The sequence below is a fragment of the Peromyscus californicus genome, unplaced genomic scaffold, assembly GCF_007827085.1.
Source record: "Peromyscus californicus insignis strain IS unplaced genomic scaffold, ASM782708v3 Scaffold_7__1_contigs__length_154581171, whole genome shotgun sequence".
Taxonomy (NCBI): domain Eukaryota; kingdom Metazoa; phylum Chordata; class Mammalia; order Rodentia; family Cricetidae; genus Peromyscus; species Peromyscus californicus.
The window spans coordinates 4,870,001-4,884,684 of NW_026294595.1; the positions used below are offsets into that span (position 1 = coordinate 4,870,001).

Below are 14,684 nucleotides of genomic sequence, written 5' to 3' on the forward strand. Positions count from 1 at the left end.
CAGATTCTTTATATGCGTTCTTTATTAGGGCCTAATTTATAATAAATGGTAATATTAAATATTGGTTAACTTTTTAGAGTGATCTATCACATTTGAAACTATTGTATTTTGAATAAGAGTAAAATGTTGTTCCAAATCATTACATTTACTGATTAAATGCTCACCGATTTTTATCCATCGCTGTATTCGGCAATTTAAGCAAGAGTTTACCACAGTAATGCTTCAGTGGATAATATTTGGAATAGAGTAACCATTTTAATGAGTTCATCGAGAGAGATTCAGCAGGGAGCATTTCAGGTGTATTACGGCTTTTGTCTTGTCAGGATGCACATCTCTATACCATTAGAAAAAGGGCTTCAGAGTCCTACTCATCTCAGTTAATAATGATTATAACAACAACAACAAAGCCAAAACCCAGAGCTTCACCTTCCGAGTAAAGTCTGGGCAGCAGGATAGAATGTATAGGCAGGTTGTGTGCTTTTAGGAAACTTGTTAAGTGAATACCATTTCTTTGGGTTAAATTTCCATCACATTTTTAACTGTCCCAATATTGATCACCGTACAGAGGAATGAGACTGAAGCCTGGTAGTTATTAGTATAAAGAGGGTCAGCTGCAGAGATAGTCCCGAGCAGAGGCTCTCATGGTAATGATGCTGCTATTTATAGATCCCCATTTCATTAGTTGCAGAGTTTCAAGGAAGAGATTTTCTCTAGGGGAAATGGATACTTGAAGTTCATTTTCTCCCTCACATTAAGGCAGAAACGTGAACAACCTTCAGTATAGGACCTGTGATTATGGTATTTTTGCAGGGGCAGTTTATTCCCTAAATATATCTGCAGCAGTAAATGTACATTTAAAACATAATGTAGGGATTCAGAAGCGCTGGCTGGTCTTCTGGCTGAGCGCTACATTGTGCACATTGCTCTTAATATCCTTGTCATTTTTTTTTTTTTTTGTAAAAATTAAATTTCAGAAATTGTGCAAAGCTGTATATAATCATGGTCTTCTCTTCCTTCAGAGTGCTTTAGGGCCTAAGAAGGATGTAAGAAGTGCCAGTTCCCCCAAGATCCAGTCTACCCACAGTGTGTATCTGTCTATATTTGTGATATAGGTAATTGTGCTTTCCTTCTGGAATTCTTGACATTTGAGTTATTTTTTTCCCTTTAAGAGAATATTTACTTAGCTAGTATTCACTTAATTAGAACTGACTGTTTAATGTTTTCTGGGCGGGTATTTATGGTATTTTCTTTGCGATATTTGCATTCCAGAAATTAAGTCCCCCTGCCATTATTCGGCGAGCCTTTCATACATTAGAATGATGAATTGAAAGCAGAAATGGGAAAAAGACTGCAATGCAATGAAAATTTAATCAGCGTCTTCTGCTGCTTTAATAAGGCAAATAATTCTTATTGGCCGCTGTGTTAAGGTTTCTAATATTTAATTCATAACAAACCTTGCATTATTCTGCAGTAGCATCGACAGCTCCACTTTGCTGCCTGCCAACAGGCAACCATAAAAACTTAAAAGCAGATGTAAATGTCTAAAACAAGGAGAACGATTAGATCTAAAGCAGTCAAAAAATCAACAATATGGTGAAAGAATTTGATGGATCTCTGTATTTAGTGATGCAAAAATTATATTAATTACATTTTCTTGAACAGATTGTTTTTGACTTGGTACCCTTTTATAAAGCGTGGTCCTTAAGCAAATGCCAATTGAGTGTTTGGCTATAATCTTTGAACTGGACACAAACTGTGCGGATTCTACTGGAAGTATCGGGATTATATTCCTGTGTGTATGAACTCTCAGATAGTATTGTGCTGAAATGGAGCGAGTGGGATAAAATGTTTTATCTTTGGTTAACCCAGTTTGAGGAAAGCAGTAGCTTTTGGAGACTGTTTTTGTTTGAAATGCCTGTTAAAAATTTTGTCCTGGGATTAAAGGAGTGTATGCTTTCATTTCTGACTCTGACTCAGATGATTCTGCAATTACAGTGCCGTCTTTCTGGATTACCATCTGGATTAGCAGGGGCTTTTGTATGAGGTTGTGTTGGACATTACGTCTGGACTTGCAGAATGAACAAAAAGATATTGTTACTGATTCCATGAAAACAGTCTGAATCATTCAGAAAGATGTGGAGAAGAGTATTTCTATAGTGTGAAGCCAGAGAAAATGGCAACCTGCCAAAGCTAGGTGCAAGCTCTTGTTACATGGAAGGGTTGGGCCTGTTCTCATTTCTTCTTGAAATGGCTTAATTGGTGTCAGCACCCCAGGGATAAAGGCCTCTAACACTGAAATCCACACGATTCACCCTGTCTTTGCTCAGTGTAGGGAAACTGGTAACAACTGGTGGTGAATGAGGAGTGAACGGTGCTGTAACAATACTCGATGATGTTTGGGATGACAGAAATTAATACGCACTTGCTTGAAGAAAGCAATGATTAATGGCAGTGAGCACGGGAACGCCGTTCCTCCTTTTACTCCACTTTGATGGGGATTGAAAAGCAAAAGCCTGTTTTCATTCTCTGTAGAAAGCAGAGGTCACACAGAGCACATTATAGCAATTTTTCCTCTCTGTTTTTTTTTTATTTCATAAATATTATGATAAGCATAGATTAGATGGATTTTTTTATGAAAGCTTAAAAGGATATTTTATGTCATTTGAACATTGTTGTTTATGCATAAAGAAATCACACATTCCTCTCTTTCCTTGTTAGATCATTTCCCTTCATGTCAGAATAATTAGTATAATTAAGAATTAAAAAAGCTTACAAACATACACTTGTGTTAATACTGCATACCATGTTATCATAGGAATTAAAAGAGCTTAGTTTTCTCGAGACTGCTAGGACAGGGTGGGACAAGGGTGCTGCAGGGGCTGTCACCTTTTCCTCTGCCCCTCCCCCTGTTTTTCCTCAGTGAATGTTTGACGTAAATATATTTTGCAAGGTACTTGCACTTGTCAGCAGCTTTCTTAGGCATTTGATAAAGATTCTTTATTCTACAAGAAAGCCTGAAATAACAGAACTGTACTTTGGATAATGAATTCTTCATCTGTGTAGAACTTTAAAACAAAGTACAGTGTTGGCATTTTTTTCTTTGGAGTGAGAAGGCTGATATATCTTTTGGATCCGACAGGAAGACATAAATTAATAGAGTTCTGGAGTTCAGTTTCTCATTAATAATCCATTTTGTCATGGTTCTTGGCATTGTCAGGCTAGTAGCTGGTTCATATCTTGCTGAGGGATAAAAGCAGATTCTGTCTTAAGGCACAGAACAGGAATAAAGAGTGTATCGCCTTTGGGGGAACTACATGCTAAAATAAAAACATTGTTTTGCAAAAAGTTTCGGTTTTTGCTTAGAAATACACTCCACATTTCCCTGGGTAAAGCTTTTAAGATTTGAAAATGGCTCTGAGAACCTTGGAATATTATAGTTTTACATCATTGCTTAGAGTTGCCTTTGCTGACAGTTTGCAATACTTTATTTTTCAGGGACAGTTTTGGTAAAGTTAATACTATCTTGTATTTTATTTTTATAACTCTACATATGATCATATGATGATTCAAAAACAAAGGCAGAAAAATCACTATTCCTCTCTTTCTGTTAGTTGTCAAGATAGTCTGTAATCTCAGCCTGTGTTTTGAAGGAGGTGCTGCGAAGGTTACAGTTTTAAATCATCTGGAACCTAGCAGAAGAGTAATTGTTTGATAATTTGATGATCCTAGTTTTATGTATTTATTTATTTTGAATCAGGGTCTCACTATGTAGTTTTGCCTAGGCTGACATTTACTATGTAGACCAGGTTGGAATCAAACTCACAGAGATCCTCTGCCCTCCTAGTGCTGGGATGAAAGGTGTGCAGCCCATGCTCTGCTGGTTACCTGTTTTTATGGAGACTTTAGAAACATTCGACATTAGCATCAGCCTTGGTCACAGAGTTTTTATTTTTTTTTTTTTATTTTTTATTTTTTTTTTTTTTAGTTTTTCGAGACAGGGTTTCTCTGTGTAGCTTTGTGCCTTTCCTGGAGCTCACTTGGTAGCCCAGGCTGGCCTCGAACTCACAGAGATCCGCCGGCCTCTGCCTCCCGAGTGCTGGGATTAAAGGCGTGAGCCACCACCGCCCGGCCACAGAGTTTTTAAATGGCACCATTTAAACTTGCTTCTGTTTATATTTTGAAGAACTTAGTTCTTACAAAGATTGAAATAATGATGAATATTTCAATGAATGAATACTATACCCTTCTGATACTCGAGGGTGTGATCACAAGCTGTCTTAGTGCCAGGAAGCTAGTTGAGTGGAGATGGGTGCAAGTGATACAAGTTGTCTTGTCTTCCTGTGTTTCAGAGTATTTTTTTATCATGTATCCTGTAAGCCTTCTAAACAGACATGTTTTCGAAATAGACAAATGAAGTGCTTCATCTTTAAAGCCAGGATTTTATGATGATGTTCTCAGCTAGACCTGTTCTTTTGGTTTGTTCATTTTTAAACTTCCAAGTAACACATGTAGGGTGAGCAGTTATAAGTGTTTACTGAGATAGCCAGCGATGAGAAGGGGTTTGTCTGGGTTAGAGGATGGAGGAAAGAGTGTTGAATTATTAGCTAAGGGAGAGAATAGGAGAGGTTTCACTTATTCTACTTTGAGGGGCTTTTTCTTGTCGATAATTAATAAATCTTGATGTTTTCTGAGTCATTAAAGTCATAATTAGATAAAATTGGCCTAAGTTAATACTTATAAGTAGTATGCTATAAAGATTCATTTAGGTATGGAGGGACTTTTTCTTTCTTTTTCCCTCTCATTGTTCTCTATGGGACTGTAAGCATTTAGAAGCCAAGGTCTTTTTATCTTCTCTCTCTGCACACATGCACGCGCGCGCACACACACACACACACACACGCACACAATTGAACACATTGAATTTGTACTATAATCTTCAAATTCTTTGTGCTGGTTGATTTTTGTCAACACAAAACTAGACATACCTGGGAAGGGGGGGTCTTAATTGAGAAAATGGCTCCATAATATTGGTCTGTAGGCTAGTCCATGAGGCATTTTCTTGATTTAATTGATGTGGGAGGGCCCAGCCCAATGGGGACAGTGCCACCCCTGGGTAGGTAGTACTGGGTATGTAAGAAAGCCAGTCAAGCAAGTCAGTAAGCAGTGTTTCTCCATGGCTTCTGCTTTAGTTCCTGCCTTGATTTCCTGCCCTGACTTCCCTCAGTGATGGACTGTTACCTGGAAGTGTAAGCTGAAATAAACCCTTTCCTCCCCAGGTTTGCTTTTGATCATGATGTTTCATCACAGCAATAGAAACCCTAAAGTAAGACATCTTTCATTTAGAAATTTATCTTACTTATATCAGCTACAGTATATATGGGAAAACTGCCAAAGTTGCTTACTTAGATCTTAAGTAATTTATATGTAAATTATTTATAAAAGTAATTTATATATATTACTATTGCCATTGTTATCATTAATGGTGATATTCTAAAAGAAAAACTTCTGTTTGAAAATCAGTAACAAGCTTAATGTTGCTTTAATTTACCTTTAAGGTTTTTACTTTAGAACTAAGTATGATCAAGCAATATATTTCAGAGGTAGGAAAATTTATGTTCCTAAAAGGAAGTTTTGAATTATGATGTAAGCCATGTTTCTCTGTAGAGTTGGAAAGGATATTTGTTTTAGTACATGATAATGAAATCTTAAAGAGTAGATTTTGACAAGAGACATTTTGCTGACATAGAATATTTTGTTCATTTTGACTTTCAAATAAGTTCATCTGTCATAATGATTGATTTATATTCATTTTATCCTGTTCAGTTTTGTAGCTGAGTTTTCAGTCTATAAACTACAGAAATCCCTGTTTAAGTTAATGATAAATTAAATAATTATCTTCAAAGATGACTGATTGGTCATGTGTTTTTGATTAGTCCAAAGATTAGTCCTGGATTAGTTAAATCAAAAGGTACTACAATCATGAGTTATTTTAAATGAGTGCTAATTTTAAATAGCATGATCAGAAACACAGAATGTGGTAAGGTATTATTTTGTTTAATTGTTGTAAGTTTTTGTTCCTTTGGACTTTTGAATTTACACACACTACAGACTTGTTGAACCGTTTATTTCCTAGTTTGAACTGGACACTGGTTTGTTGCTTATCAAGTGAAAGACATGGAAAATCATGATCCTTATGTACCTGCTTTGTTAGTTGTAACTGTTAGAGTAATTTGAAAGAGGTTTTTTTTTCCCCCTTAGAAACTAAATATTTGTACTCTAGAGCCATGGAAATGGTGACTTTCTGAATGGCTGTACTGAAAACAGTGCAGGTGACTGGTGTGATTGGGACTGCTAACTGGTGAATCACAGCAGCTCTGTGGTTTAGGTGATGTCAGGCTAGTTAAAACCATTACACACATTGCCAAGGATTTTGTTTCATGGAAACTATTAAGATGTGGAAAGTTCACAACTATTTGATGAATATTTTATTCCTTTTTCTTCTTTATTGCTAAAAATTATGTAATTTAGATATTCTTGATTTTCTTCTGTACTGTCATAGATAAATCTGCCCATCCTGACAGTCGGTATCTATCTGTATTTCTAGAAAAGTGTGGTTACTTAGAAAGATTTGAGTACAATTTCAGGGAGTTAATAATTGACACCTAGAACATCATTAACGAATCTCTCCTGGAGACACGGGATTTCAGGTTCTGTTTTCTGTTTTGTTCTTTTTTGACACAGTCTTATTTAGCCTAGTCTGACCTGGTCTTGAATGGGTACTGTGTAGCCACAGATGAACTTGAACTTCTGATCCTCCTGCCTCCACCTCCTGAAGGCTGAGATTACAGGAGTGCTCCTACCCCAGCTGGGAGCTTTTATTTGGTGATAGGTATGGAACCCAAGGCTCAATGCATGCTGGCAAGTAGTTTACCAGTGGGGCTGTAGTTCCCTGCTTCCCTCCCCCGCTTTCTTCCTCCTCCTTCACTCCCTCAGTCCCTCCCTTTCACTTTTTAAAGCATCTTTTGTCCCAGTTTGTAAAGCTTTCTTCTTGGGAGCCTGTTAGATTTACTCTCAGCAAAGGTCCTACTCATATTCCTAGCACCAGTGATCCTTGAACCCAGTGAATGTTTGTCTGACCTTCTAGGGCAGAAACTGAGGAAATGGAATTGAACTATTATTACCTGAGTGGGAAGAGCAGGCAGCAGTGAGATCAAGGGGAGGTGGGCTAAGTGAAAGGATGTGGGATGAGCAGGAGATCTGAATTTGAGGTGTTTAAGGACTTATTGGGCAGGCTTTTTGTTCGTTTGTTTTTTGTTTTATTTTTATTTATTTATTTTTGTTTTGTTTTCTTCTTGTTGTTTGGACAAGGTTTCACTGTGTAGCCCTTACTGGCCTAGAACTTGCTGTGTAGACCAGGCCATCCTCACACTCTCAGAGATCCTTTTGCCTCTGCCTCTAGAATGCTGGAATTAAAAGGATGTGCCACCATGCCCACTTTCCAGCTAGGTTGACTGGATAATGATGATGGTGGTGGTGGTGGTAGTGATGATGATACCATTGGTTTCAGCCTGAGTGCCAAACGTTCCCTGGCAATTTGTCATATTGGCAACTCTTCTCTTGCTTGGTGCTATGAGATTTAATTTTTTTTTTTTTTTTTTTTGGTTTTTTCGAGACAGGGTTTCTCTGTGTAGCTTTGCGCCTTTCCTGGAACTCGCTTTGGAGACCAGGCTGGCCTCGAACTCACAGAGATCCGCCTGGCTCTGCCTCTCGAGTGCTGGGATTAAAGGCGTGCGCTACCACCGCCCGGCGAGATTTAATTTTTTACCTCGTGGTAGAGTTTCTTTAAAATGCACACATCCCTTGGATAAGAATGTGTATTTTGTTTGTTAAAGTTTGCTGAATCAACATTTTTGAGCAAATTACATCAAAGATTCTTTAATCTCAGGACCTCTTTATATTCTTAATAGAATTTTTATTTATATGGGCTCAATATAGATTAGTATTTAACTGCAGTAGAAATTAAAACAAATTAAAAATATTTCAGTTTCTTAATCCATTGCATACAAGCATAAATAACATTGCGATTATCTGCTTATTATATGATATCCCAAACGCTATTTTTTGAAACTGAATAAAGCAAAAGAAGATAGCATGAAGACTGGCATTGTTTACAGTTTTGCAATTCTCTTTATTGTCAGGCTTACTAGAAGACAAGTGGATTTTCATTTCTACTTCTGTTGTCTGATTTCATATGGCTGATGGTCTCCCAGTATAACCCTGGCTGCTTGGAAGTGGCGATCCGCCTCTGCTTCTGAAGTGCTGGGATTATAGGCACTTGACACTACACCTGGCTGGTTTGCGCTTTGTTTCTTCTACCTATGTAGGACTTTGTCACATCATTTCTTAAGCATCTGAAAAATATTGGTATGGGTGGGCATCCTTATCTTCCAAATGTTAGCAGTTCAAAAGTTTTATTTGCCTATGTTATCACAAAACTCACCAAATTATCACTAAATGTAAAAACATTATTTCATTGGTGGGGGTACAGTTCAGGGCCCCGTGAATGAGTGCACACCAGGTACCTGCTCTACTGCTTAGTGATGCCCTGGGGTAGAAAACATTTTAAGAGTTGAAAAGCTGTCATGCAGTGATGGATGTTTCAAAAATCTAAAATTTGCTTAAAAGTTTGTATTTTGTCATTGGCATCCAAACTATCCATTGTTTTTTTTTTTTTTTTTTTTTTTGAGGTATCAGGCTTACTTGGTTCTGTTTTGAAAAAATTGTCCTCTCAAGTCTCTAAGCCTTAGTGTCAGCCATTCTGAGTGAGTGAGTTGAACTAAAAAACTCACAGGTGTGCTTGTGCCTTTGCCTAAGGCATTGGGCATTGGACAGAATTCTTATTTTGTCACATAATGTTAAACAGATACTCAAGTCATAGTTGATAATTGTTAGTTTCATTAAGGTCATTCCGAAGTGACCCCCCCTCCCCCCCTGTTTAAGCTGTAATGCTAGTGGCATAGACAGATGTCTGTCACTGTTAGTGGGATGTGGTGCCACTGCTGTGCCTTGTGCTAAGGCACCAGCTGTTCCGTCCACTTTTGCTTTGTGCCCCATCAATGGAAATGTCAACACAGTAACAAAAAGGCCACTATCTTAGAACTGTGAAAATCACTGACTCTGTACTTTCTAAAGGACTGTGGACCACCTTTGAGCAATGGAAGTCTATGTGAGGGGAGATACATATATAATTTACTCTGAGTCCTTCATTTTTTCTTTGTCTGTTTCACTTGACAGAAAAGTTACTTGAAAAAACCCAAACAAAACAGATATTTAGGATACTGATTCTGAAGACAATAGTATAGCCTCAAGTCTTCCTTCTGATCCAGGCTGAGCGAGGGTAGTATTTGTTAAGTACTTTCCTGAGTATGATGTTCTGCTAAATACTCTCCAGTTAAAACATTATTTGCCCTTAGAAAGTGGGCCCTGTAATCAGCCTTGGCTGCACTCACAAAGAAAAGAGGGACAGACAAACAGATGCACATTTGTTGAGTCACAGTTCTCCATGCAGAGCTTGTGTAAGTTTCCTGGGATGCATGGGCAAGTCACTGAGTGATAATTTGCAAAATAAATAAGTTTGGTTAGAAGCTTAGGATCTCATTCAGCTGTAATGGTCCATGATTCTTTAGTTACTAGTTAGCTTTTTTTTTTTTTCCAAGACGGAGCAGTGAACTTTTTATATTATACTATCAGAAGGAATATAACATTACTTTTGTCCCACCATATTTCTTTTTTTTTTTTTTTATTTTGCAATACAATTCAGTTCTACATATCAGCCACAGATTCCCTTGTTCTCCCCCCTCCCGTCCCCCTCACCTTCCCCCCAGCCCCCCCCACCCCATTCCCATCTCCTCCAGGGCAAAGCCTTCCCCACAGACAGAGATCAACCTGGTAGACTCAGTTCAGGTAGGTCCAGTCCCCTCCTCCCAGGCCGAGCCAACCAATCCTGCATAGGCCCCAGGTTTCAAACAGCCGATTCATGCAATGAGCACAGGACCCGGTCCCACTGCCTGGATGCCTCCCAAACAGATCAAGCCACTAGTTAGCTTTTAACCATTTATTAACTACATTTATTCTTTAATCTGAACATATTAGATAGGGTTTATGCTTACTATCATGTTGATTAAGCACTGACTTTTTTTTTTTCTGGAGCTGAGGACCTATGCAGCATGAAAAATGAAATGCATAAAAGAGGAAATAGAGGAGACTTGTTGGGGGAAGGCTTGTAGGAGCAAATGAATTTTATGTACAGAGAAGAAGAAATGTGAGTGATTGAGGGTTGTGCAATTGGGGAAATAGTTAATATAACCCTGAGTTCTGTCTTTATCTTTTACTAGCATAGCAGAGAAGGAATGTTTGCGTTTAGACTTAACACACAGGTCTGTGAGTTGCAGAGTCTGTCATGGGTAGATCCCAATGTTGCCATGTATTGTCTGAACTACTAAAAGCAAATTCCCAAAGTAACGAGTGGATCTGAATGTAAGTACTGTGGATTCTGAACTCCCTTTAGCTCCATTAATTTTGACCTGAGAACTGTACTTTCTTTTTGAAAGGGGAACCAGTCTTTGGATAAGACACATTTTGATTGTCCTCTGACATTTGTAAAGAAGCAATGAAGTTCAGTAGGGGAAAATGACCTCCAAATCCAGGTTTCAGCCAGCCCATCCCATCCCATCCCATCCCAGCATGGATGTCTTTCTTTTTCCTCTTCCGTATTTAGAATGCTAGTGAGAGGGATTTGGTGAATCCTGGAAGGAGCAATTCAGCTTCTTGAAAAGGAGAGAGGGCGCCTGTGATGCAGTTTTGTGTTCAGGCAAATCAAATTGGAAAGGTGGAAAAGCTGCCATTGTGGCAGTATTTAAGGAAAAAAGACTCCAGAGACTGTGTGTTTTGGAAATATTTGACAACATTAGCAACATCAACTACTGACACAATAAGAACCACCTCTTTGGCAAATCTTCCACAGCTGTGCCTAGAAAAGCAGCTTCATTGGAACGTTCCCACAAACTGTCATCAGCCACGCAGCAGCAGCTTCACAAATCAGAAATGATATCTTCAGGCACTGCTGTCAAGTGCTATTCAAATAATACCAGCCTCACATTTGAATAACAGCAGACATTTTGAATTAATTAATCAGATGAGATAGTCTAGGCCTTTTCTCATTAGTCTCTGGGTCAGGCTGGGGAAGATATATGTGGTGGTGATGATACACTTGCCTTTAATCATGATTTATGAAGATTTAGGATTGTGTGTGATTTGTCAGAGGTTCTGGGAAAAGGCTGGTGCATATTTCATTACCTAATCTGAGATTGATTTTATGATGCTAGCAGAGCTCACACTGTTGTTCAAGTGCGTGGGAAGTCCAGGGCACCACATGCAGGCTTCTCGCTGCCTTGTCTTTGCAGCTGTCAGCCAGTGCTGTAAACCTCAACAGCTCGTATTAGCAGTTCTTGCTTTAATTGTGGGCAGAGTTTTTACTATGTTCAATGGGAGAAGTTTCAGTGGTTGTTGAGCTAAAATACATACAAGACATTATAACTATGACCTGGTATGAATCATAGACAAAGTTGGTAAATTTCATGGGTTGGTTATGGTGAGGATACAACATTTCATGGCTTGTCAAAGATTAATAGAAAAACCTCATTAAAACGGTGCAAATACTAGAAGAAAAAAGCCAGGGCATTTCCTTATGTTATCATAATTATGCTCAGGATTAATTTTAGCCCAACTAGGATATAAAATCATACTTTTGTCTGTTGTTCAAACCATTAATAATTTATTGTAAGCTCAAATAATTTATGCAAAAACATCTAGTTCAGTACCTGGTATGCAGGGTGGTGGTAGAGTGAATGAGATAGTGCTGGTGGGTGAGGATGGGGTGATTGTCATGGTGATGGTGGGTTAGGGATACCTGGGTAAGAAAGTGAGTGTTAGCCTTTTAGCATCTGGGGATTGTACTGACTTACTCAAAAGTGGATTCTTCTGTACCACCTGCCTCTGTAGACAGTTACATATTTATAAACTGATGTTTTTTTTTCTCCCTTCTCTCACTCAAACTAAAATACAAGTTGCATGAAATATTTAGGAATAGTAAGGCTGTTTTAAATCTTGTTGTACCACTTTAAAGGTTACTTTTCCATTTTTTAGGGTCATCTGTCAGGTATTGTATTACTGGGGTGACTGGTCAGTGCTTTGGGTACTGGTTAGAATTGGTAGAGCAATGCCTGGCACGTCTCAGTGCATTAAAGGCTGATAGTTCTAACTGGTGTTCACTTTGGGGAGGGCGGTTTACAGAGACTAGGATGTGTTGATATTAGGAGAGAACAGTACTTAAGGGTAGATTGGAGGCAACTTGTCGAAGAACAACACTGATGTCTGAATGCAGTAGATCTGGGTCCCACTCTTAACTGCTACGTAATTGATCTGTAACCTTGGCAAGTTACCTAATCTTTTCTGAGCTTTAGTTTTTTTCCTCCAAAGCGAGGCCATTAATCCCCAGCTTTCAGGGTTGTGGTGGAGATTAGGGGGAATGTGTGTACAATACCTAATGAGTTGTCTGCATGTGGCAGGTGCATCGTAAATGACAAGCCATTGCTATTACTTTATCTGCTCTCTTATTTCTTAAAGAAACTTTTGGAGATCCAGGCATGGGGGCACATCCTAGTACTTGGGAGATGGAGGCAGGAGGATTGTCACCCTCTGCTACATAATGGGTTTTAAGCCAGTGCTGGCTCACTCCTATTTATCCTTCAGATCCTGAGCTGTGTCCTTCTAGAACAGTGGTTCTCAATCCATGGGTCATGACCCCTTTTGAGGGTTGCATATCAGATATTTACATTATGATTTGTAACAGTAGCAAAATCATAGTTAAATACCAATGAAATAATTTTATGGTTGGGGTCACCACAACATGAGGAACTGTATTAAAGGGTCGCAGCATTAGGAAGGTTGAGAACCACTGCTCTAGAACACGTTTTTAACTCTCAATTCTTTTTAAAAATTATCTCTTATTTACTTGTGTGTATACATGTGTGCAGGTCAGAGGATAACTTTGTGGAATTGTTTCTCTCCTTCCACCTTTACTTTCATTCCAGGATTGAATTCAGGTCACCAGGCTTCTTGGCAAGCCCTGCTGAGCTCTTTTGTTGGCCCAGCCTCTCAGTTCTGTTAGTTACCTGTTTTATGTGCCCAACAGCATCATGTTTTGTTTTTTTCCCACTGTGCTGTTATGCTCATGACACTGTATTTAAGGTTTTTTTCTGCCAGTGAACTGTGCACTTGAATAGGACAGAGTATGTTTTGTCCTCTAGTGGTGTCTTTTCTGTCGTCATGAACTCAGTGTGTACATGATGGGGAAGGAGAAAGTAAAGTGCTTGTTAGTTCTGGGTGAAGGCAGTGGGGGTGTTGTCATTAACTCAGGGAACTAGAGTGAGATGGCAAGGGCCATGTGCTATGTTTATTATCACCTAGTTAGAGAATGTCACATTATTTCCTAAGTGTTTATATCAATCAATGCATGCCAGAAGTATATGATTATTCCCTATGTTTGAGGATACTATTTTATATTTAAGTAAAATTTAACAATATGAAATTAACCATTTGAACTATACAGCTTGGTGTCATTTTGTACAGTCACAGTGGTGTTTTTTTTTTTTTTTTTTAATAGAGACAGGGTTTCTCTGTGTAGTTTTGGAGCCTGTCCTGGATCTCACTCTGTAGACCAGGCTGGCCTTGAACTCACAGAGATCCGCCTGGCTCTGCCTCCTCAATGCTGGGATCAAAGGCGTGTGCCACCGCTGCCCTGCTTTTTTCTTCCCCCCAGTTACAGTGTTACACAACCACCATTTTACTCTTGTTCCAAAACATTTTCATCATCTCAAAAGAAGCCTTCTTTATCCATTGTTATGCAGTTACTATTTTTTTGCCCATTCCCTGCAAATGGAAACGTGTTTCCTATCTGTATACATTTATCTTCCCCGGATGCTTCATATTAATGGAATCATATAATGTGTGGTCTTTTCACTGCCTTCTTTCAGCTAGCAATGTTTTAAAGGTTCTTCTATGCTGTAGCATTTATTAGTATTTCATTCACTTTTATGGCGGAGTAATATTCCGTTATATGGATGTACTATAGTTTATCAGTTGATAAAAATATATTTCTCATTTTTGGCTCTTGTGAATAATGCGGTTATGACCATGTACAAACATTTGCTTGATTATATGTTTTCAGTTCTTTGGTATCTATGTGTAGATGTTGCTGGATCTGGATCATATGGTAACTATATTTAAATTGTGTGTGTGTGTGTGTGTGTGTGTGTGTGTGTGTGTGTGTGTGTGTGTGTTTCTGGGAATTGAGCACAAGGCCTCAAGCACGCAATTGCCTGCCTGTCCTTATTTTAACTTTTGAGGAAATGGCAAACTATTTCCATGGTGACTATAGCATTTTACAGTCATACCAGCATTATATGGTCCTAGTGTGTCAGCAAGACTTGTTGTTTTTACATATTGCAGTGTTCCTGCTTTGGTCCAGTATTTTCTCATTATGTCTCCATTCCTCCCTTCTGGAATGGCAATGTATATTCTGTGTCATTACATTTTGTAATTTGCTTTTTGATTTTGATCTTACC

General features: G+C 38.5%; 1 protein-coding gene and 1 long non-coding RNA gene across 3 annotated transcripts in view; both read left to right on the forward strand.

The window, feature by feature from the left end:
* The window catches only part of LOC128102450 (uncharacterized), a 14,442-nt gene extending 12,483 nt beyond the window's left edge, over positions 1-1,959 (forward strand). Inside the window, exon 2 of the long non-coding RNA XR_008215414.1 lies at positions 1-1,959. This exon is cut by the window's left edge and continues 8,854 nt beyond it. This is a non-coding gene — a long non-coding RNA (uncharacterized LOC128102450).
* The window catches only part of Pbx3 (PBX homeobox 3), a 202,857-nt gene that overhangs the window by 13,670 nt on the left and 174,503 nt on the right, over positions 1-14,684 (forward strand). The gene's annotated exons all lie outside the window — the stretch shown is intronic.